General features: G+C 47.1%; 27 non-coding genes across 27 annotated transcripts; all 27 read right to left on the bottom strand.

Annotated features, from left to right (window-relative positions):
• Positions 1-423: 423 nt before the first annotated feature.
• On the bottom strand, positions 424-496 carry TRNAN-GUU (transfer RNA asparagine (anticodon GUU)). The gene has a single exon. It is a non-coding gene; the product is annotated as a tRNA-Asn (tRNA).
• A 74-nt stretch (positions 497-570) lies between these two features.
• On the bottom strand, positions 571-643 carry TRNAN-GUU (transfer RNA asparagine (anticodon GUU)). Its single transcript has one exon. It is a non-coding gene; the product is annotated as a tRNA-Asn (tRNA).
• A 659-nt stretch (positions 644-1,302) lies between these two features.
• On the bottom strand, positions 1,303-1,375 carry TRNAN-GUU (transfer RNA asparagine (anticodon GUU)). The gene has a single exon. It is a non-coding gene; the product is annotated as a tRNA-Asn (tRNA).
• Positions 1,376-1,449: 74 nt separating this feature from the next.
• On the bottom strand, positions 1,450-1,522 carry TRNAN-GUU (transfer RNA asparagine (anticodon GUU)). Its single transcript has one exon. It is a non-coding gene; the product is annotated as a tRNA-Asn (tRNA).
• Positions 1,523-2,035: 513 nt separating this feature from the next.
• Positions 2,036-2,108, bottom strand: TRNAN-GUU (transfer RNA asparagine (anticodon GUU)). The gene has a single exon. It is a non-coding gene; the product is annotated as a tRNA-Asn (tRNA).
• Positions 2,109-2,768: 660 nt separating this feature from the next.
• Positions 2,769-2,841, bottom strand: TRNAN-GUU (transfer RNA asparagine (anticodon GUU)). Its single transcript has one exon. It is a non-coding gene; the product is annotated as a tRNA-Asn (tRNA).
• Positions 2,842-3,500: 659 nt separating this feature from the next.
• On the bottom strand, positions 3,501-3,573 carry TRNAN-GUU (transfer RNA asparagine (anticodon GUU)). The gene has a single exon. It is a non-coding gene; the product is annotated as a tRNA-Asn (tRNA).
• Positions 3,574-3,647: 74 nt separating this feature from the next.
• On the bottom strand, positions 3,648-3,720 carry TRNAN-GUU (transfer RNA asparagine (anticodon GUU)). Its single transcript has one exon. It is a non-coding gene; the product is annotated as a tRNA-Asn (tRNA).
• A 513-nt stretch (positions 3,721-4,233) lies between these two features.
• Positions 4,234-4,306, bottom strand: TRNAN-GUU (transfer RNA asparagine (anticodon GUU)). Its single transcript has one exon. It is a non-coding gene; the product is annotated as a tRNA-Asn (tRNA).
• Positions 4,307-4,965: 659 nt separating this feature from the next.
• Positions 4,966-5,038, bottom strand: TRNAN-GUU (transfer RNA asparagine (anticodon GUU)). The gene has a single exon. It is a non-coding gene; the product is annotated as a tRNA-Asn (tRNA).
• A 660-nt stretch (positions 5,039-5,698) lies between these two features.
• On the bottom strand, positions 5,699-5,771 carry TRNAN-GUU (transfer RNA asparagine (anticodon GUU)). Its single transcript has one exon. It is a non-coding gene; the product is annotated as a tRNA-Asn (tRNA).
• A 367-nt stretch (positions 5,772-6,138) lies between these two features.
• Positions 6,139-6,211, bottom strand: TRNAN-GUU (transfer RNA asparagine (anticodon GUU)). Its single transcript has one exon. It is a non-coding gene; the product is annotated as a tRNA-Asn (tRNA).
• Positions 6,212-6,871: 660 nt separating this feature from the next.
• On the bottom strand, positions 6,872-6,944 carry TRNAN-GUU (transfer RNA asparagine (anticodon GUU)). The gene has a single exon. It is a non-coding gene; the product is annotated as a tRNA-Asn (tRNA).
• Positions 6,945-8,924: 1,980 nt separating this feature from the next.
• On the bottom strand, positions 8,925-8,997 carry TRNAN-GUU (transfer RNA asparagine (anticodon GUU)). Its single transcript has one exon. It is a non-coding gene; the product is annotated as a tRNA-Asn (tRNA).
• A 1,688-nt stretch (positions 8,998-10,685) lies between these two features.
• On the bottom strand, positions 10,686-10,758 carry TRNAN-GUU (transfer RNA asparagine (anticodon GUU)). The gene has a single exon. It is a non-coding gene; the product is annotated as a tRNA-Asn (tRNA).
• Positions 10,759-11,272: 514 nt separating this feature from the next.
• TRNAN-GUU (transfer RNA asparagine (anticodon GUU)) lies at positions 11,273-11,345 on the bottom strand. Its single transcript has one exon. It is a non-coding gene; the product is annotated as a tRNA-Asn (tRNA).
• Positions 11,346-12,737: 1,392 nt separating this feature from the next.
• On the bottom strand, positions 12,738-12,810 carry TRNAN-GUU (transfer RNA asparagine (anticodon GUU)). The gene has a single exon. It is a non-coding gene; the product is annotated as a tRNA-Asn (tRNA).
• A 514-nt stretch (positions 12,811-13,324) lies between these two features.
• TRNAN-GUU (transfer RNA asparagine (anticodon GUU)) lies at positions 13,325-13,397 on the bottom strand. The gene has a single exon. It is a non-coding gene; the product is annotated as a tRNA-Asn (tRNA).
• A 660-nt stretch (positions 13,398-14,057) lies between these two features.
• TRNAN-GUU (transfer RNA asparagine (anticodon GUU)) lies at positions 14,058-14,130 on the bottom strand. Its single transcript has one exon. It is a non-coding gene; the product is annotated as a tRNA-Asn (tRNA).
• A 513-nt stretch (positions 14,131-14,643) lies between these two features.
• TRNAN-GUU (transfer RNA asparagine (anticodon GUU)) lies at positions 14,644-14,716 on the bottom strand. Its single transcript has one exon. It is a non-coding gene; the product is annotated as a tRNA-Asn (tRNA).
• A 1,100-nt stretch (positions 14,717-15,816) lies between these two features.
• TRNAN-GUU (transfer RNA asparagine (anticodon GUU)) lies at positions 15,817-15,889 on the bottom strand. Its single transcript has one exon. It is a non-coding gene; the product is annotated as a tRNA-Asn (tRNA).
• A 1,247-nt stretch (positions 15,890-17,136) lies between these two features.
• On the bottom strand, positions 17,137-17,209 carry TRNAN-GUU (transfer RNA asparagine (anticodon GUU)). Its single transcript has one exon. It is a non-coding gene; the product is annotated as a tRNA-Asn (tRNA).
• Positions 17,210-17,722: 513 nt separating this feature from the next.
• Positions 17,723-17,795, bottom strand: TRNAN-GUU (transfer RNA asparagine (anticodon GUU)). The gene has a single exon. It is a non-coding gene; the product is annotated as a tRNA-Asn (tRNA).
• An 808-nt stretch (positions 17,796-18,603) lies between these two features.
• TRNAN-GUU (transfer RNA asparagine (anticodon GUU)) lies at positions 18,604-18,676 on the bottom strand. The gene has a single exon. It is a non-coding gene; the product is annotated as a tRNA-Asn (tRNA).
• Positions 18,677-19,189: 513 nt separating this feature from the next.
• TRNAN-AUU (transfer RNA asparagine (anticodon AUU)) lies at positions 19,190-19,262 on the bottom strand. Its single transcript has one exon. It is a non-coding gene; the product is annotated as a tRNA-Asn (tRNA).
• Positions 19,263-20,216: 954 nt separating this feature from the next.
• Positions 20,217-20,289, bottom strand: TRNAN-GUU (transfer RNA asparagine (anticodon GUU)). The gene has a single exon. It is a non-coding gene; the product is annotated as a tRNA-Asn (tRNA).
• Positions 20,290-21,682: 1,393 nt separating this feature from the next.
• On the bottom strand, positions 21,683-21,755 carry TRNAN-GUU (transfer RNA asparagine (anticodon GUU)). The gene has a single exon. It is a non-coding gene; the product is annotated as a tRNA-Asn (tRNA).
• Positions 21,756-22,607: the final 852 nt, after the last annotated feature.

A 22,607-nucleotide genomic window follows, 5' to 3' on the forward strand; every position in this document is an offset into this window, starting at 1 on the left:
CGAACCACCAACCTTTCGGTTAACAGCCGAACGCGCTAACCATTGCGCCACGGAAGCCCAAAAATTAAATGTTCGTCAGTTATTTTTAAAAAACTCTGAATTTTACGTTACATCTACGACCTCACAACATCGCTCCCGGATGGGCTCGAACCACCAACCTTTCGGTTAACAACCGACGGCGTTAACCATTGTGCAACGGAAGCCCAAAGATTAAATGTTCGTCAGGTATTGTGGAAAAGCTTTGACTTTTTACGTCACATCTGAGACTTCACAACACCGCTCCCGGATGGGCTCGAACCACAAATCTTTTGAATAACAGCTGAACGCTCTAACCATTGCGCCACGGAAGCCCAAAAATTAAATGTTCGTCAGTTATTTTTAAAAAACTCTGAATTTTACGTTACATCTAAGACCTCACAACACCGCTCCCGGGTGGGCTCGAACCACCAACCTTTCGGTTAACAGCCGAACGCGCTAACCATTGCGCCACGGAAGCCCAAAAATTAAATGGTCGTCGGGTATTGTGGAAACACTTTGGCTTTTTACGTTACATGTGAGAGCTCACAACACCGCTCCCGGGTGGGCTCGAACCACCAACCTTTCGGTTAACAGCCGAACGCGCTAACCATTGCGCCACGGAAGCCCAAAAATTAAATGGTCGTTGGGTATTGTGGAAACACTTTGGCTTTTTACGTTACATGTGAGAGCTCACAACACCGCTCCCGGGTGGGCTCGAACCACCAACCTTTCGGTTAACAGCCGAACGCGCTAACCATTGCGCCACAGAAGCCCAAAGATTAAATGTTCGTCAGGTATTTTTAAAAAACTCTGAATTTTACGTTACATCTAAGACCTCACAACACCGCTCCCGGATGGGCTCGAACCACCAACCTTTCGGTTAACAGCCGAACGCGCTAACCATTGCGCCACGGAAGCCCAAAAATTAAATGTTCGTCAGTTATTTTTAAAAAACTCTGAATTTTACGTTACATCTACGACCTCACAACATCGCTCCCGGATGGGCTCGAACCACCAACCTTTCGGTTAACAACCGACGGCGTTAACCATTGTGCAACGGAAGCCCAAAGATTAAATGTTCGTCAGGTATTGTGGAAAAGCTTTGACTTTTTACGTCACATCTGAGACTTCACAACACCGCTCCCGCATGGGCTCGAACCACAAATCTTTTGAATAACAGCTGAACGCTCTAACCATTGCGCCACGGAAGCCCAAAAATTAAATGTTCGTCAGTTATTTTTAAAAAACTCTGAATTTTACGTTACATCTAAGACCTCACAACACCGCTCCCGGGTGGGCTCGAACCACCAACCTTTCGGTTAACAGCCGAACGCGCTAACCATTGCGCCACGGAAGCCCAAAAATTAAATGGTCGTCGGGTATTGTGGAAACACTTTGGCTTTTTACGTTACATGTGAGAGCTCACAACACCGCTCCCGGGTGGGCTCGAACCACCAACCTTTCGGTTAACAGCCGAACGCGCTAACCATTGCGCCACGGAAGCCCAAAAATTAAATGGTCGTCGGGTATTGTGGAAACACTTTGGCTTTTTACGTTACATGTGAGAGCTCACAACACCGCTCCCGGGTGGGCTCGAACCACCAACCTTTCGGTTAACAGCCGAACGCGCTAACCATTGCGCCACAGAAGCCCAAAGATTAAATGTTCGTCAGGTATTTTTAAAAAATTCTGAATTTTACGTTACATCTAAGACCTCACAACACCGCTCCCGGATGGGCTCGAACCACCAACCTTTCGGTTAACAGCCGAACGCGCTAACCATTGCGCCACGGAAGCCCAAAAATTAAATGTTCGTCAGTTATTTTTAAAAAACTCTGAATTTTACGTTACATCTAAGACCTCACAACACCGCTCCCGGGTGGGCTCGAACCACCAACCTTTCGTTTAACAGCCGAACGCGCTAACCATTGCGCCACGGAAGCCCAAAAATTAAATGGTCGTCGGGTATTGTGGAAACACTTTGGCTTTTTACGTTACATGTGAGAGCTCACAACACCGCTCCCGGGTGGGCTCGAACCACCAACCTTTCGGTTAACAGCCGAACGCGCTAACCATTGCGCCACGGAAGCCCAAAAATTAAATGGTCGTCGGGTATTGTGGAAACACTTTGGCTTTTTACGTTACATGTGAGAGCTCACAACACCGCTCCCGGGTGGGCTCGAACCACCAACCTTTCGGTTAACAGCCGAACGCGCTACCCATTGCGCCACGGAAGCCCAAAAATTAAATGGTCGTCGGGTATTGTGGAAACACTTTGGCTTTTTACGTTACATGTGAGAGCTCACAACACCGCTCCCGGGTGGGCTCGAACCACCAACCTTTCGGTTAACAGCCGAACGCGCTAACCATTGCGCCACAGAAGCCCAAAGATTAAATGTTCGTCAGGTATTTTTAAAAAATTCTGAATTTTACGTTACATCTAAGACCTCACAACACCGCTCCCGGATGGGCTCGAACCACCAACCTTTCGGTTAACAGCCGAACGCGCTAACCATTGCGCCACGGAAGCCCAAAAATTAAATGTTCGTCAGTTATTTTTAAAAAACTCTGAATTTTACGTTACATCTAAGACCTCACAACACCGCTCCCGGGTGGGCTCGAACCACCAACCTTTCGTTTAACAGCCGAACGCGCTAACCATTGCGCCACGGAAGCCCAAAAATTAAATGGTCGTCGGGTATTGTGGAAACACTTTGGCTTTTTACGTTACATGTGAGAGCTCACAACACCGCTCCCGGGTGGGCTCGAACCACCAACCTTTCGGTTAACAGCCGAACGCGCTAACCATTGCGCCACGGAAGCCCAAAAATTAAATGGTCGTTGGGTATTGTGGAAACACTTTGGCTTTTTACGTTACATGTGAGAGCTCACAACACCGCTCCCGGGTGGGCTCGAACCACCAACCTTTCGGTTAACAGCCGAACGCGCTAACCATTGCGCCACAGAAGCCCAAAGATTAAATGTTCGTCAGGTATTTTTAAAAAACTCTGAATTTTACGTTACATCTAAGACCTCACAACACCGCTCCCGGATGGGCTCGAACCACCAACCTTTCGGTTAACAGCCGAACGCGCTAACCATTGCGCCACGGAAGCCCAAAAATTAAATGTTCGTCAGTTATTTTTAAAAAACTCTGAATTTTACGTTACATCTACGACCTCACAACATCGCTCCCGGATGGGCTCGAACCACCAACCTTTCGGTTAACAACCGACGGCGTTAACCATTGTGCAACGGAAGCCCAAAGATTAAATGTTCGTCAGGTATTGTGGAAAAGCTTTGACTTTTTACGTCACATCTGAGACTTCACAACACCGCTCCCGGATGGGCTCGAACCACAAATCTTTTGAATAACAGCTGAACGCTCTAACCATTGCGCCACGGAAGCCCAAAAATTAAATGTTCGTCAGTTATTTTTAAAAAACTCTGAATTTTACGTTACATCTAAGACCTCACAACACCGCTCCCGGGTGGGCTCGAACCACCAACCTTTCGGTTAACAGCCGAACGCGCTAACCATTGCGCCACGGAAGCCCAAAAATTAAATGGTCGTCGGGTATTGTGGAAACACTTTGGCTTTTTACGTTACATGTGAGAGCTCACAACACCGCTCCCGGGTGGGCTCGAACCACCAACCTTTCGGTTAACAGCCGAACGCGCTAACCATTGCGCCACGGAAGCCCAAAAATTAAATGGTCGTCGGGTATTGTGGAAACACTTTGGCTTTTTACGTTACATGTGAGAGCTCACAACACCGCTCCCGGGTGGGCTCGAACCACCAACCTTTCGGTTAACAGCCGAACGCGCTAACCATTGCGCCACAGAAGCCCAAAGATTAAATGTTCGTCAGGTATTTTTAAAAAATTCTGAATTTTACGTTACATCTAAGACCTCACAACACCGCTCCCGGATGGGCTCGAACCACCAACCTTTCGGTTAACAGCCGAACGCGCTAACCATTGCGCCACGGAAGCCCAAAAATTAAATGTTCGTCAGTTATTTTTAAAAAACTCTGAATTTTACGTTACATCTAAGACCTCACAACACCGCTCCCGGGTGGGCTCGAACCACCAACCTTTCGTTTAACAGCCGAACGCGCTAACCATTGCGCCACGGAAGCCCAAAAATTAAATGGTCGTCGGGTATTGTGGAAACACTTTGGCTTTTTACGTTACATGTGAGAGCTCACAACACCGCTCCCGGGTGGGCTCGAACCACCAACCTTTCGGTTAACAGCCGAACGCGCTAACCATTGCGCCACGGAAGCCCAAAAATTAAATGGTCGTTGGGTATTGTGGAAACACTTTGGCTTTTTACGTTACATGTGAGAGCTCACAACACCGCTCCCGGGTGGGCTCGAACCACCAACCTTTCGGTTAACAGCCGAACGCGCTAACCATTGCGCCACAGAAGCCCAAAGATTAAATGTTCGTCAGGTATTTTTAAAAAACTCTGAATTTTACGTTACATCTAAGACCTCACAACACCGCTCCCGGATGGGCTCGAACCACCAACCTTTCGGTTAACAGCCGAACGCGCTAACCATTGCGCCACGGAAGCCCAAAAATTAAATGTTCGTCAGTTATTTTTAAAAAACTCTGAATTTTACGTTACATCTACGACCTCACAACATCGCTCCCGGATGGGCTCGAACCACCAACCTTTCGGTTAACAACCGACGGCGTTAACCATTGTGCAACGGAAGCCCAAAGATTAAATGTTCGTCAGGTATTGTGGAAAAGCTTTGACTTTTTACGTCACATCTGAGACTTCACAACACCGCTCCCGGATGGGCTCGAACCACAAATCTTTTGAATAACAGCTGAACGCTCTAACCATTGCGCCACGGAAGCCCAAAAATTAAATGTTCGTCAGTTATTTTTAAAAAACTCTGAATTTTACGTTACATCTAAGACCTCACAACACCGCTCCCGGGTGGGCTCGAACCACCAACCTTTCGGTTAACAGCCGAACGCGCTAACCATTGCGCCACGGAAGCCCAAAAATTAAATGGTCGTCGGGTATTGTGGAAACACTTTGGCTTTTTACGTTACATGTGAGAGCTCACAACACCGCTCCCGGGTGGGCTCGAACCACCAACCTTTCGGTTAACAGCCGAACGCGCTACCCATTGCGCCACGGAAGCCCAAAAATTAAATGGTCGTCGGGTATTGTGGAAACACTTTGGCTTTTTACGTTACATGTGAGAGCTCACAACACCGCTCCCGGGTGGGCTCGAACCACCAACCTTTCGGTTAACAGCCGAACGCGCTAACCATTGCGCCACAGAAGCCCAAAGATTAAATGTTCGTCAGGTATTTTTAAAAAATTCTGAATTTTACGTTACATCTAAGACCTCACAACACCGCTCCCGGATGGGCTCGAACCACCAACCTTTCGGTTAACAGCCGAACGCGCTAACCATTGCGCCACGGAAGCCCAAAAATTAAATGTTCGTCAGTTATTTTTAAAAAACTCTGAATTTTACGTTACATCTAAGACCTCACAACACCGCTCCCGGATGGGCTCGAACCACCAACCTTTCGGTTAACAGCCGACGGCGTTAACCATTGCGCAACGGAAGCCCAAAAACTAAATGTTCGTCAGGTATTGTGGAAAAACTTTGGAGTTTTACGTTACATGTGAGATTTCACAACACCGCTCCCGGGTGGGCTCGAACCACCAACCTTTCGGTTAACAGCCGAACGCGCTAACCATTGCGCCACGGAAGCCCAAAAATTAAATGTTCGTCAGGTATTGTGGAAAAACTTTGACTTTTTACGTCACATCTGAGACCTCACAACACCGCTCCCGGATGGGCTCGAACCACCAACCTTTCGGTTAACAGCCGAACGCGCTAACCATTGCGCCACGGAAGCTCAAAAATTAAATGGTCGTCAGGTATTGTGGAAAAACTTTGACTTTTTACGTCACATCTGAGACTTCACAACACCGCTCCCGGATGGTCTCGAACCACCAACCTTTCAGTTAACAGCCGAACGCGCTAACCATTGCGCCACGGAAGCCCAAAGATTAAATGTTCGTCAGGTATTTTTAAAAAACTCTGAAGTTTACGTTACATCTAAGACCTCACAACACCGCTCCCGGGTGGGCTCGAACCACCAACCTTTCGGTTAACAGCCGAACGCGCTAACCATTGCGCCACGGAAGCCCAAAAATTAAATGGTCGTCGGGTATTGTGGAAACACTTTGGCTTTTTACGTTACATGTGAGAGCTCACAACACCGCTCCCGGGTGGGCTCGAACCACCAACCTTTCGGTTAACAGCCGAACGCGCTACCCATTGCGGCACGGAAGCCCAAAAATTAAATGGTCGTCGGGTATTGTGGAAACACTTTGGCTTTTTACGTTACATGTGAGAGCTCACAACACCGCTCCCGGGTGGGCTCGAACCACCAACCTTTCGGTTAACAGCCGAACGCGCTAACCATTGCGCCACAGAAGCCCAAAGATTAAATGTTCGTCAGGTATTTTTAAAAAATTCTGAATTTTACGTTACATCTAAGACCTCACAACACCGCTCCCGGATGGGCTCGAACCACCAACCTTTCGGTTAACAGCCGAACGCGCTAACCATTGCGCCACGGAAGCCCAAAAATTAAATGTTCGTCAGTTATTTTTAAAAAACTCTGAATTTTACGTTACATCTAAGACCTCACAACACCGCTCCCGGATGGGCTCGAACCACCAACCTTTCGGTTAACAGCCGACGGCGTTAACCATTGCGCAACGGAAGCCCAAAAACTAAATGTTCGTCAGGTATTGTGGAAAAACTTTGGAGTTTTACGTTACATGTGAGATTTCACAACACCGCTCCCGGGTGGGCTCGAACCACCAACCTTTCGGTTAACAGCCGAACGCGCTAACCATTGCGCCACGGAAGCCCAAAAATTAAATGTTCGTCAGGTATTGTGGAAAAACTTTGACTTTTTACGTCACATCTGAGACCTCACAACACCGCTCCCGGATGGGCTCGAACCACCAACCTTTCGGTTAACAGCCGAACGCGCTAACCATTGCGCCACGGAAGCTCAAAAATTAAATGGTCGTCAGGTATTGTGGAAAAACTTTGACTTTTTACGTTACATGTGAGAGCTCACAACACCGCTCCCGGGTGGGCTCGAACCACCAACCTTTCGGTTAACAGCCGAACGCGCTAACCATTGCGCCACAGAAGCCCAAAGATTAAATGTTCGTCAGGTATTTTTAAAAAACTCTGAATTTTACGTTACATCTACGACCTCACAACATCGCTCCCGGATGGGCTCGAACCACCAACCTTTCGGTTAACAGCCGACGGCGTTAACCATTGTGCAACGGAAGCCCAAAGATTAAATGTTCGTCAGGTATTGTGGAAAAGCTTTGACTTTTTACGTCACATCTGAGACTTCACAACACCGCTCCCGGATGGGCTCGAACCACAAACGTTTTGAATAACAGCTGAACGCTCTAACCATTGCGCCACGGAAGCCCAAAAATTAAATGTTCGTCAGTTATTTTTAAAAAACTCTGAATTTTACGTTACATCTAAGACCTCGCAACACCGCTCCCGGATGGGCTCGAACCACCAACCTTTCGGTTAACAGCCGACGGCGTTAACCATTGCGCAACGGAAGCCCAAAGATTAAATGTTCGTCAGGTATTGTGGAAAAACTTTGACTTTTTACGTCACATCTGAGACCTCACAACACCGCTCACGGATGGGCTCGAACCACCAACCTTTCGGTTAACAGCCGAACGCGCTAACCATTGCGCCACGGAAGCCCAAAAATTAAATGGTCGTCGGGTATTGTGGAAACACTTTGGCTTTTTACGTTACATGTGAGAGCTCACAACACCGCTCCCGGGTGGGCTCGAACCACCAACCTTTCGGTTAACAGCCGAACGCGCTAACCATTGCGCCACAGAAGCCCAAAGATTAAATGTTCGTCAGGTATTTTTAAAAAACTCTGAATTTTACGTTACATCTAAGACCTCACAACACCGCTCCCAGATGGGCTCGAACCACCAACCTTTCGGTTAACAGCCGAACGCGCTAACCATTGCGCCACGGAAGCCCAAAAATTAAATGTTCGTCAGTTATTTTTAAAAAACTCTGAATTTTACGTTACATCTAAGACCTCACAACACCGCTCCCGGATGGGCTCGAACCACCAACCTTTCGGTTAACAGCCGACGGCGTTAACCATTGCGCAACGGAAGCCCAAAGATTAAATGTTCGTCAGGTATTGTGGAAAAACTTTGTATTTTTACGTTACCTGTGAGATTTCACAACTCCGCTCCCGGGTGGGCTCGAACCACCAACCTATTAGTTAACAGCCGAACGCGCTAACCATTGAGCCACGGAAGCCCAAAAATTAAATGGTCGTCAGGTATTGTGGAAAAACTTTGGCTTTTTACGTTACATTTGAGACTTCACAACACTCCTCCCGGGTGGGCTCGAACCACCAACCTTAAGCTTAACATCCGAAAACGCTAACCATGGAGCCAAGGAAGCTCAGAAATGAAATAGTCGTCAGGTATTGTGGAAAAACTTTGACTTTTTACGTCACATCTGAGACTTCACAACACCGCTCCCGGATGGGCTCGAACCACCAACCTTTCGGTTAACAGCCGAACGCGCTAACCATTGCGCCACGGAAGCCCAAAAATTAAATGTTCGTCAGTTATTTTTAAAAAACTCTGAATTTTACGTTACATCTAAGACCTCACAACACCGCTCCCGGATGGGCTCGAACCACCAATCTTTCGGTTAACAGCCGACGGCGTTAACCATTGCGCAACGGAAGCCCAAAGATTAAATGTTCGTCAGGTATTGTGGAAAAACTTTGGATTTTTACGTTACATGTGAGATTTCACAACACCGCTCCCGGGTGGGCTCGAACCACCAACCTTTCGGTTAACAGCCGAACGCGCTAACCATTGCGCCACGGAAGCTCAAAAATTAAATGGTCGTCAGGTATTGTGCAAAAACTTTGGCATTTGACATTACGTTTGAGATCTCACAACACCGCTCCCGGGTGGGCTCGAACCACCAACCTTTCTGTTAACAGCCGAACGCGCTAACCATTGCGCCACGGAAGCTCAAAAATTAAACGGTCGTCAGGTATTGTGGAAAAACTTTGGCTTTTTACGTTACATTTGAGACTTCACAACACGGCAGCCGGGTGGGCTCGAACCACCAACCTTTTGGTTAACATCCGAACGCGCTAACCTTCGAGCCAAGGAAGCTCAGAAATGAAATGGTCGTCAGGTATTGTGGAAAAACTCTGACTTTTTACGTCACATCAGAGACTTCAAAACACCGCTCCCGGATGGGCTCGAACCACAAACCTTTTGAATAACAGCTGAACGCGCTAACCATTGCGCCACGGAAGCCCAAAAATTAAATGTTCGTCAGATATTTTTAAAAAACTCTGAATTTTACGCTACATCTAAGACCTCACAACACCGCTCCCGGATGGGCTCGAACCACCAACCTTTCGGTTAACAGCCGACGGCGTTAACCATTGCGCAACGGAAGCCCAAAGATTAAATGTTCGTCAGGTATTGTGGAAAAACTTTGGATTTTTACGTTACCTGTGAGATTTCACAACTCCGCTCCCGGGTGGGCTCGAACCACCAACCTATTAGTTAACAGCCGAACGCGCTAACCATTGAGCCACGGAAGCCCAAAAATTAAATGGTCGTCAGGTATTGTGGAAAAACTTTGGCTTTTTACGTTACATTTGAGACTTCACAACACGGCAGCCGGGTGGGCTCGAACCACCAACCTTTTGGTTAACATCCGAACGCGCTAACCTTCGAGCCAAGGAAGCTCAGAAATGAAATGGTCGTCAGGTATTGTGGAAAAACTCTGACTTTTTACGTCACATCAGAGACTTCAAAACACCGCTCCCGGATAGGCTCGAACCACAAACCTTTTGAATAACAGCTGAACGCGCTAACCATTGCGCCACGGAAGCCCAAAAATTAAATGTTCGTCAGATATTTTTAAAAAATTCTGAATTTTACGTTACATCTAAGACCTCACAACACCGCTCCCGGATGGGCTCGAACCACCAACCTTTCGGTTAACAGCCGACGGCGTTAACCATTGCGCAACGGAAGCCCAAAGATTAAATGTTCGTCAGGTATTGTGGAAAAACTTTGGATTTTTACGTTACCTGTGAGATTTCACAACTCCGCTCCCGGGTGGGCTCGAACCACCAACCTATTAGTTAACAGCCGAACGCGCTAACCATTGAGCCACGGAAGCCCAAAAATTAAATGGTCGTCAGGTATTGTGGAAAAACTTTGGCTTTTTACGTTACATTTGAGACTTCACAACACTGCTCCCGGGTGGGCTCGAACCACCAACCTTAAGCTTAACATCCGAACACGCTAACCATGGAGCCAAGGAAGCTCAGAAATGAAATGGTCGTCAGGTATTGTGGAAAAACTCTGAATTTTACGTTACATCTAAGACCTCACAACACCGCTCCCGGATGGGCTCGAACCACCAACCTTTCGGCTAACAGCCGACGGCGTTAACCATTGCGCAACGGAAGCCCAAAGATTAAATGTTCGTCAGGTATTGTGGAAAAACTTTGGATTTTTACGTTACATGTGAGATTTCACAACACCGCTCCCGGGTGGGCTCGAACCACCAACCTTTCGGTTAACAGCCGAACGCGCTAACCATTGCGCCACGGAAGCTTAAAAATTAAACGGTCGTCAGGTATTGTGGAAAAACTTTGGCTTTTTACGTTACATTTGAGACTTCACAACACGGCAGCCGGGTGGGCTCGAACCACCAACCTTTTGGTTAACATCCGAACGCGCTAACCTTCGAGCCAAGGAAGCTCAGAAATGAAATGGTCGTCAGGTATTGTGGAAAAACTTTGACTTTTTACGTCACATCTGAGACTTCACAACACCGCTCCCGGATGGGCTCGAACCTTCAACCTTTCGGTTAACAGCCGAACGCGCTAACCATTGCGCCACGGAAGCCCAAAAATTAAATGTTCGTCAGTTATTTTTAAAAAACTCTGAATTTTACGTTACATCTAAGACCTCACAACACCGCTCCCGGATGGGCTCGAACCACCAACCTTTCGGTTAACAGCCGACGGCGTTAACCATTGCGCAACGGAAGCCCAAAGATTAAATGTTCGTCAGGTATTGTGGAAAAACTTTGGATTTTTACGTTACATGTGAGATTTCACAACACCGCTCCCGGGTGGGCTCGAACCACCAACCTTTCGGTTAACAGCCGAACGCGCTAACCATTGCGCCACGGAAGCTCAAAAATTAAACGGTCGTCAGGTATTGTGGAAAAACTTTGGCTTTTTACGTTACATTTGAGACTTCACAACACGGCAGCCGGGTGGGCTCGAACCACCAACCTTTTGGTTAACATCCGAACGCGCTAACCTTCGAGCCAAGGAAGCTCAGAAATGCAATGGTCGTCAGGTATTGTGGAAAAACTCTGACTTTTACGTCACATCAGAGACTTCAAAACACCGCTCCCGGATGGGCTCGAACCACAAACCTTTTGAATAACAGCTGAACGCGCTAACCATTGCGCCACGGAAGCCCAAAAATTAAATGTTCGTCAGATATTTTTAAAAAACTTTGAATTTTACGTTACATCTAAGACCTCACAACACCGCTCCCGGAAGGGCTCGAAACACCAACCTTTCGGTTAACAGCCGAACGCGCTAACCATTGCGCCACGGAAGCCCAAAGATTAAATGGTCGTCAGGTATTGTGGAAAAACTTTGACTTTTTACGTCACATCTGAAACTTCACAACACCGCTCCCGGATGGGCTCGAACCACAAACCTTTTGAATAACAGCAGAACGCTCTAACCATTGCGCCACGGAAGACCAAAAATTAAATGTTCGTCGGTTATTTTTAAAAAACTCTGAATTTTACGTTACATCTAAGACCTCACAACACCGCTCCCGGATGGGCTCGAACCACCAAACTTTCGGTTAACAGCCGACGGCGTTAACCATTGTGCAACGGAAGCCCAAAGATTAAATGTTCGTTAGGTATTGTGGAAAAACTTTGACTATTTACGTCACATCTGAGACTTCACAACACCGCTCCCGGATGGGCTCGAACCACAAACCTTTTGAATAACAGCTGAACGCTCTAACCATTGCGCCACGGAAGCCCAAAAATTAAATGTTCGTCAGTTATTTTTAAAAAACAGTGAATTTTACGTTACATCTAAGACCTCACAACACCGCTCCCGGATGGGCTCGAACCACCAAACTTTCGGTTAACAGCCGACGGCGTTAACCATTGTGCAACGGAAGCCCAAAGATTAAATGTTCGTTAGGTATTGTGGAAAAACTTTGACTATTTACGTCACATCTGAGACTTCACAACACCGCTCCCGGATGGGCTCGAACCACAAACCTTTTGAATAACAGCTGAACGCTCTAACCATTGCGCCACGGAAGCCCAAAAATTAAATGTTCGTCAGTTATTTTTAAAAAACAGTGAATTTTACGTTACATCTAAGACCTCACAACACAGCTCCCGGATGGGTACGAACCACCAACCTTTCGGTTAACAGCCGACGGCGTTAACCATTGCGCAACGGAAGCCCAAAGATTAAATGTTCGTCAGGTATTGTGGAAAAACTTTGGAGTTTTACGTTACCTGTGAGATTTCACAACACCGCTCCCGGGTGGGCTCGAACCACCAACCTTTCGGTTAACAGCCGAACGCGCTAACCATTGCGCCACGGAAGCCCAACGATTAAATGTTCGTCAGGTATTGTGGAAAAACTTTGGATTTTTACGTTACATTTGAGACTTCACAACACTGCTCCCGGGTGGGCTCGAACCACCAACCTTAAGCTTAACATCCGAACACGCTAACCATGGAGCCAAGGAAGCTCAGAAATGAAATGGTCGTCAGGTATTGTGGAAAAACTTTGACTTTTTACGTCACATATGAGACTTCACAACACTGCTCCCGGATGGGCTCGAACCACCAACCTTTCGGTTAACAGCCGAACGCGCTAACCATTGCGCCACGGAAGCCCAAAAATTAAATGTTCGTCAGTTATTTTTAAAAAACTCTGAATTTTACGTTACATCTAAGACCTCACAACACCGCTCCCGGATGGGCTCGAACCACCAACCTTTCGGTTAACAGCCGACGGCGTTAACCATTGCGCAACGGAAGCCCAAAGATTAAATGTTCGTCAGGTATTGTGGAAAAACTTTGGATTTTTACGTTACATGTGAGATTTCACAACACCGCTCCCGGGTGGGCTCGAACCACCAACCTTTCGGTTAACAGCCGAACGCGCTAACCATTGCGCCACGGAAGCCCAAAGATTAAATGGTCGTCAGGTATTGTGGAAAAACTTTGACTTTTTACGTCACATCTGAGACTTCACAACACCGCTCCCGGATGGGCTCGAACCACAAACCTTTTCAATAACAGCAGAACGCGCTAACCATTGCGCCACGGAAGCCCAAAAATTAAATGTTCGTCAGATATTTTTAAAAAACTCTGAATTTTACGTTACATCTAAGACCTCACAACACCGCTCCCGGAAGGGCTCGAAACACCAACCTTTCGCTTAACAGCCGAATGCGCTAACCATTGCGCCACGGAAGCCCAAAGATTAAATGGTCGTCAGGTATTGTGGAAAAACTTTGACTTTTTACGTCACATCTGAGACTTCACAACACCGCTCCCGGATGGGCTCGAACCACAAACCTTTTGAATAACAGCAGAACGCTCTAACCATTGCGCCACGGAAGACCAAAAATTAAATGTTCGTCAGTTATTTTTAAAAAACAGTGAATTTTACGTTACATCTAAGACCTCACAACACAGCTCCCGGATGGGCACGAACCACCAACCTTTTGGTTAACAGCCGACGGCGTTAACCATTGCGCAACGGAAGCCCAAAGATTAAATGTTCGTCAGGTATTGTGGAAAAACTTTGGAGTTTTACGTTACCTGTGAGATTTCACAACACCGCTCCCGGGTGGGCTCGAACCACCAACCTTTCGGTTAACAGCCGAACGCGCTAACCATTGCGCCACGGAAGCCCAACGATTAAATGTTCGTCAGGTATTGTGGAAAAACTTTGGATTTTTACGTTACATGTGAGATTTCACAACACCGCTCTTGGGTGGGTTCGAACCACCAACCTCTCGGTTAACAGCCGACGGCGTTAACCATTGCGCAACGGAAGCCCAAAGATTAAATGTTCGTCAGGTATTGTGGAAAAACTTTGACTTCTTACGTCAAATCTGAGACCTCACAACACCGCTCACGGATGGGCTCGAACCACTAACCTTTCGGTTAACAGCGGAACGCGCTAACCATTGCGCCACGGAAGCCCAAAAATTAAATGTTCGTCAGTTATTTTTAAAAAACTCTGAATTTTACGTTACATCTAAGACCTCACAACACCGCTCCCGGAAGGGCTCGAAACACCAACCTTTCGCTTAACAGCCGAATGCGCTAACCATTGCGCCACGGAAGCCCAAAGATTAAATGGTCGTCAGGTATTGTGGAAAAACTCTGAGTTTTACGTTACCTGTGAGATTTCACAACACCGCTCCCGGGTGGGCTCGAACCACCAACCTTTCGGTTAACAGCCGAACGCGCTAACCATTGCGCCACGGAAGCCCAACGATTAAATGTTCGTCAGGTATTGTGGAAAAACTTTGGATTTTTACGTTACATGTGAGATTTCACAACACCGCTCTTGGGTGGGCTCGAACCACCAACCTTTCGGTTAACAGCCGACGGCGTTAACCATTGCGCAACGGAAGCCCAAAGATTAAATGTTCGTCAGGTATTGTGGAAAAACTTTGACTTTTTACGTCACATCTCAGACCTCACAACACCGCTCACGGATGGGCTCGAACCACCAACCTGTCGGTTAACAGCCGAACGCGCTAACCATTGCGCCACAGAAGCCCAAAGATTAAATGTTCGTCAGGTATTTTTAAAAAACTCTGAATTTTACGTTACATCTAAGACCTCACAACACCGCTCCCGGATGGGCTCGAACCACCAACCTTTCGGTTAACAGCCGAACGCGCTAACCATTGCGCCACGGAAGGCCAAAGATTAAATGGTCGTCAGGTATTGTGGAAAAACTTTGACTTTTTACGTCACATCTGAGACTTCACAACACCGCTCCCGGATGGGCTCGAACCACAAACCTTTTGAATAACAGCAGAACGCTCTAACCATTGCGCCACGGAAGACCAAAAATTAAATGTTCGTCAGTTATTTTTAAAAAACTCTGAATTTTACGTTACATCTAAGACCTCACAACACCGCTCCCGGATGGACTCGAACCACCAACCTTTCGGTTAACAGCCGACGGCGTTAACCATTGTGCAACGGAAGCCCAAAGATTAAATGTTCGTTAGGTATTGTGGAAAAACTTTGACTATTTACGTCACATCTGAGACTTCACAACACCGCTCCCGGATGGGCTCGAACCACAAACCTTTTGAATAACAGCTGAACGCTCTAACCATTGCGCCACGGAAGCCCAAAAATTAAATGTTCGTCAGTTATTTTTAAAAAACAGTGAATTTTACGTTACATCTAAGACCTCACAACACAGCTCCCGGATGGGCACGAACCACCAACCTTTCGGTTAACAGCCGACGGCGTTAACCATTGCGCAACGGAAGCCCAAAGATTAAATGTTCGTCAGGTATTGTGGAAAAACTTTGGAGTTGTACGTTACCTGTGAGATTTCACAACACCGCTCCCGGGTGGGCTCGAACCACCAACCTTTCGGTTAACAGCCGAACGCGCTAACCATTGCGCCACGGAAGCCCAACGATTAAATGTTCGTCAGGTATTGTGGAAAAACTTTGGATTTTTACGTTACATGTGAGATTTCACAACACCGCTCTTGGGTGGGCTCGAACCACCAACCTTTCGGTTAACAGCCGACGGCGTTAACCATTGCGCAACGGAAGCCCAAAGATTAAATGTTCGTCAGGTATTGTGGAAAAACTTTGACTTTTTACGTCACATCTCAGACCTCACAACACCGCTCACGGATGGGCTCGAACCACCAACCTTTCGGTTAACAGCCGAACGCGCTAACCATTGCGCCACGGAAGCCCAAAAATTAAATGGTCGTCGGGTATTGTGGAAACACTTTGGCTTTTTACGTTTCATGTGAGAGCTCACAACACCGCTCCCGGGTGGGCTCGAACCACCAACATTTCTGTTAACAGCCGAACGCGCTAACCATTGCGCCACAGAAGCCCAAAGATTAAATGTTCGTCAGGTATTTTTAAAAAACTCTGAATTTTACGTTACATCTAAGACCTCACAACACCGCTCCCGGATGGGCTCGAACCACCAACCTTTCGGTTAACAGCCGAACGCGCTAACCATTGCGCCACGGAAGCCCAAAAATTAAATGTTCGTCAGGTATTGTGGAAAAACTTTGGCATTTGACATTACGTTTGAGATCTCACAACACCGCTCCCGGGTGGGCTCGAACCAACAACCTTTCGGTTAACAGCCGAACGCGCTAACCATTGCGCCACGGAAGCTCAAAAATTAAACGGTCGTCAGGTATTGTGGAAAAACTTTGGCTTTTTACGTTACATTTGAGACTTCACAACACGGCAGCCGGGTGGGCTCGAAACACCAACCTTTTGGTTAACATCCGAACGCGCTAACCTTCGAGCCAAGGAAGCTCAGAAATGAAATGGTCGTCAGGTATTGTGGAAAAACTCTGACTTTTTACGTCACATCCGAGACTTCAAAACACCGCTCCCGGATGGGCTCGAACCACAAACCTTTTGAATAACAGCTGAATGCGCTAACCATTGCGCCACGGAAGCCCAAAAATTAAATGTTCGTCAGATATTTTTAAAAACTCTGAATTTTACGTTACATCTATGACCTCACAACACCGCTCCCGGACGGGCTCGAACCACCAACCTTTCGGTTAACAGCCGACGGCGTTAACCATTGCGCAACGGAAGCCCAAAGATTAAATGTTCGTCAGGTATTGTGGAAAAGCTTTGGAGTTTTACGTTACCTGTGAGATTTCACAACACCGCTCCCGGGTGGGCTCGAACCACCAACCTTTCGGTTAACAGCCGAACGCGCTAACCATTGCGCCACGGAAGCCCAACAATTAAATGTTCGTCAGATATTGTGGAAAAACTTTGGATTTTTACGTTACATGTGAGATTTCACAACACCGCTCTTGGGTGGGCTCGAACCACCAACCTTTCGGTTAACAGCCGACGGCGTTAACCATTGTGCAACGGAAGCCCAAAGATTAAATGTTCGTCAGGTATTGTGGAAAAACTCTGAATTTTACGTTACATCTAAGACCTCACAACACCGCTCCCGGATGGGCTCGAACCACAAACCTTTCGGTTAACAGCCGAACGCGCTAACCATTGCGCCACGGAAGCCCAAAAATTAAATGTTCGTCAGTTATTTTTAAAAAACTCTGAATTTTACGTTACATCTAAGACCTCACAACACCGCTCCCGGATGGGCTCGAACCACCAACCTTTCGGTTAACAGCCGACGGCGTTAACCATTGCGCATCGGAAGCCCAAAGATAAAATGTTCGTCAGGTATTGTGGAAAAACTTTGGATTTTTACGTTACATGTGAGATTTCACAACACCGCTCCCGGGTGGGCTCGAACCACCAACCTTTCGGTTAACAGCCGAACGCGCTAACCATTGCGCCACGGAAGCCCAAAAATTAAATGTTCGTCAGGTATTGTGGAAAAACTTTGACTTTTTACGTCACATCTGAGACCTCACGACACCGCTCCCGGATGGTCTCGAACCACCAACCTTTCAGTTAACAGCCGAACGCGCTAACCACTGCGCCACGGAAGCCCAAAGATTAAATGTTCGTCAGGTATTGTGGAAAAACTTTCGCATTTGACATTACGTTTGAGATCTCACAACACCGCTCCCGGGTGGGCTCGAACCACCAACCTTTCGGTTAACAGCCGAACGCGCTAACCATTGCACCACGGAAGCTCAAAAATTAAACGGTCGTCAGGTATTGTGGAAAAACTTTGGCTTTTTACGTTACATGTGAGATCTCACAACACCGCTCCCGGGTGGGCTCGAACCACCAACCTTTCGGTTAACAGCCGAACGCGCTAACCTTCGAGCCAAGGAAGCTCAGAAATGAAATGGTCGTCAGGTATTGTGGAAAAACTCTGACTTTTTACGTCACATCCGAGACTTCAAAACACCGCTCCCGGATGGGCTCGAACCACAAACCTTTTGAATAACAGCTGAACGCGCTAACCATTGCGCCACGGAAGCCTAAAAACTAAATGTTCGTCAGATATTTTTAAAGAACTCTGAATTTTACGTTACATCTAAGACCTCACAACACCGCTCCCGGATGGGCTCGAACCACCAACCTTTCGGTTAACAGCCGACGGCGTTAACCATTGCGCAACGGAAGCCCAAAGATTAAATGTTCCTCAGGTATTGTGGAAAAACTTTGGATTTTTACGTTACATGTGAGATCTCACAACACCGCTCCCGGGTGGGCTCGAACCACCAACCTTTCGGTTAACAGCCGAACGCGCTAACCATTGCGCCACGGAAGCCCAAAAATTAAATGGTCGTCGGGTATTGTGGAAACACTTTGGCTTTTTACGTTACATGTGAGAGCTCACAACACCGCTCCCGGGTGGGCTCGAACCACCAACCTTTCTGTTAACAGCCGAACGCGCTAACCATTGCGCCACAGAAGCCCAAAGATTAAATGTTCGTCAGGTATTTTTAAAAAACTCTGAATTTTACGTTACATCTAAGACCTCACAACACCGCTCCCGGATGGGCTCGAACCACCAACCTTTCGGTTAACAGCCGAACGCGCTAACCATTGCGCCACGGATGCCCAAAAATTAAATGTTCGTCAGTTATTTTTAAAAAACTCTGAATTTTACGTTACATCTAAGACCTCACAACACCGCTCCCGGATGGGCTCGAACCACCAACCTTTCGGTTAACAGCCGACGGCGTTAACCATTGCGCAACGGAAGCCCAAAGATAAAATGTTCGTCAGGTATTGTGGAAAAACTTTGGATTTTTACGTTACATGTGAGATTTCACAACACCGCTCCCGGGTGGGCTCGAACCACCAACCTTTTGGTTAATAGCCGAACGCGCTAACCATTGCGCCACGGAAGCCCAAAGATTAAATGTTCGTCAGGTATTGTGGAAAAACTTTGGATTTTTACGTTACATGTGAGATTTCACAACACCGCTCCCGGGTGGGCTTGAACCACCAACCTTTTGGTTAACAGCCGAACGCGCTAACCATTGCGCCACAGAAGCCCAAAGATTAAATGTTCGTCAGGTATTTTTAAAAAACTCTGAATTTTACGTTACATCTAAGACCTCACAACACCGCTCCCGGATGGGCTCGAACCACCAACCTTTCGGTTAACAGCCGACGGCGTTAACCATTGCGCAACGGAAGCCCAAAGATAAAATGTTCGTCAGGTATTGTGGAAAAACTTTGGATTTTTACGTTACATGTGTGATTTCACAACACCGCTCCCGGGTGGGCTCGAACCACAAACCTTTTGAATAACAGCTGAATGCGCTAACCATTGCGCCACGGAAGCCCAAAAATTAAATGTTCCTCAGATATTTTTAAAAAACTCTGAATTTTACGTTACATCTATGACCTCACAACACCGCTCCCGGATGGGCTCGAACCACCAACCTTTCGGTTAACAGCCGACGGCGTTAACCATTGCGCAACGGAAGCCCAAAGATTAAATGTTCGTCAGGTATTGTGGAAAAACTTTGGCTTTTTACGTCACATCTGAAACCTCAAAACACCGCTCCCGGATGGGCTCGAACCACCAACCTTTCGGTTAACAGCCGAACGCGCTAACCATTGCGCCACGGAAGCTCAAAAATTAAATGGTCGTCAGGTATTGTGGAAAAACTTTTACTTTTTACGTCACATCTGAGACCTCACAACACCGCTCCCGGATGGTCTCGAACCACCAACCTTTCAGTTAACAGCCGAACGCGCTAACCATTGCGCCACGGAAGCCCAAAGATTAAATGTTCGTCAGGTATTGTGGAAAAACTTTGGCATTTGACATTACGTTTGAGATCTCACAACACCGCTCCCGGGTGGGCTCGAACCACCAACCTTTCGGTTAACAGCCGAACGCGCTAACCATTGCGCCACGGAAGCTCAAAAATTAAACGGTCGTCAGGTATTGTGGAAAAACTTTGGCTTTTTACGTTACATTTGAGACTTCACAAGACGGCAGCCGGGTGGGCTCGAACCACCAACCTTTTGGTTAACATCCGAACGCGCTAACCTTCGAGCCAAGTAAGCTCAGAAATAAAATGGTCGTCAGGTATTGTGGAAAAACTCTGACTTTTTACGTCACATCCGAGACTTCAAAACACCGCTCCCGGATGGGCTCGAACCACAAACCTTTTGAATAACAGCTGAAATCGCTAACCATTGCGCCACGGAAGCCCAAACATTAAATGTTCGTCAGATATTTTTAAAAACTCTGAATTTTACGTTACATCTATGACCTCACAACACCGCTCCCGGATGGGCTCGAACCACCAACCTTTCGGTTAACAGCCGACGGCGTTAACCATTGCGCAACGGAAGCCCAAAGATTAAATGTTCGTCAGGTATTGTGGAAAAACTTTGGATTTTTTCGTTACATGTGAGATCTCACAACACCGCTCCCGGGTGGGCTCGAACCACCAACCTTTCGGTTAACAGCCGAACGCGCTAACCTTCGAGCCAAGGAAGCTCAGAAATGAAATGGTCGTCAGGTATTGTGGAAAAACTCTGACTTTTTACGTCACATTCGAGACTTCAAAACACCGCTCCCGGATGGGCTCGAACCACAAACCTTTTGAATAACAGCTGAACGCGCTAACCATTGCGCCACGGAAGCCCAAAAATTAAATGGTCGTCGGGTATTGTGGAAACACTTTGGCTTTTTACGTTACATGTGAGAGCTCACAACACCGCTCCCGGGTGGGCTCGAACCACCAACCTTTCTGTTAACAGCCGAACGCGCTAACCATTGCGCCACAGAAGCCCAAAGATTAAATGTTCGTCAGGTATTTTTAAAAAACTCTGAATTTTACGTTACATCTAAGACCTCACAACACCGCTCCCGGATGGGCTCGAACCACCAACCTTTCGGTTAACAGCCGACGGCGTTAACCATTGCGCCACGGAAGCCCAAAGATTAAATGTTCGTCAGGTATTGTGGAAAAACTTTGACTTTTTACGTCACATCTGAGACTTCACAACACCGCTCCCGGATGGGCTCGAACCACAAACCTTTTGAATAACAGCTGAACGCTCTAACCATTGCGCCACGGAAGCCCAAAAATTAAATGTTCGTCAGTTATTTTTAAAAAACTCTGAATTTTACGTTACATCTAAGACCTCACAACACCGCTCACGGATGGGCTCGAACCACCAACCTTTCGGTTAACAGCCGAACGCGCTAACCATTGCGCCACGGAAGCCCAAAAATTAAATGGTCGTCGGGTATTGTGGAAACACTTTGGCTTTTTACGTTACATGTGAGAGCTCACAACACCGCTCCCGGGTGGGCTCGAACCACCAACCTTTCGGTTAACAGCCGAACGCGCTAACCATTGCGCCACGGAAGCCCAAAGATTAAATGTTCGTCAGGTATTGTGGAAAAACCTTGGCTTTTTACGTTACATTTGAGACTTCACAACACGGCTCCTGGGTGAGCTCGAACCACCAACCTTTCGGTTAAAAGCCGACGGCGTTAACCATTGCGCAACGGAAGCCCAAAGATAAAATGTTCGTCAGGTATTGTGGAAAAACTTTGGATTTTTACGTTACATATGAGATTTCACAACACCGCTCCCGGGTGGGCTCGAACCACCAACCTTTCGCTTAACAGCCGAACGCGCTAACCATTGCGCCACGGAAGCCCAAAGATTAAATGTTCGTCAGGTATTGTGGAAAAACTTTGGCATTTGACATTACGTTTGAGATTTCACAACACCGCTCCCGGATGGGCTCGAACCACAAACCTTTTGAATAACAGCTGAACGCTCTAACCATTGCGCCACGGAAGCCCAAAAATTAAATGTTCGTCAGTTATTTTTAAAAAACTCTGAATTTTACGTTACATCTAAGACCTCACAACACCGCTCACGGATGGGCTTGAACCACCAACCTTTCGGTTAACAGCCGAACGCGCTAACCATTGCGCCACGGAAGCCCAAAAATTAAATGGTCGTCGGGTATTGTGGAAACACTTTGGCTTTTTACGTTACATGTGAGAGCTCACAACACCGCTCCCGGGTGGGCTCGAACCACCAACCTTTCGGTTAACAGCTGAACGCGCTAACCATTGCGCCACGGAAGCCCAAAGATTAAATGTTCGTCAGGTATTGTGGAAAAACCTTGGCTTTTTACGTTACATTTGAGACTTCACAACACGGCTCCTGGGTGGGCTCGAACCACCAACCTTTCGGTTAACAGCC

The sequence above is a fragment of the Phalangium opilio genome, unplaced genomic scaffold, assembly GCF_054372755.1.
Source record: "Phalangium opilio isolate 3A_F unplaced genomic scaffold, DU_Popi_V2 ptg000352l_1, whole genome shotgun sequence".
Lineage (NCBI taxonomy): Eukaryota > Metazoa > Arthropoda > Arachnida > Opiliones > Phalangiidae > Phalangium > Phalangium opilio.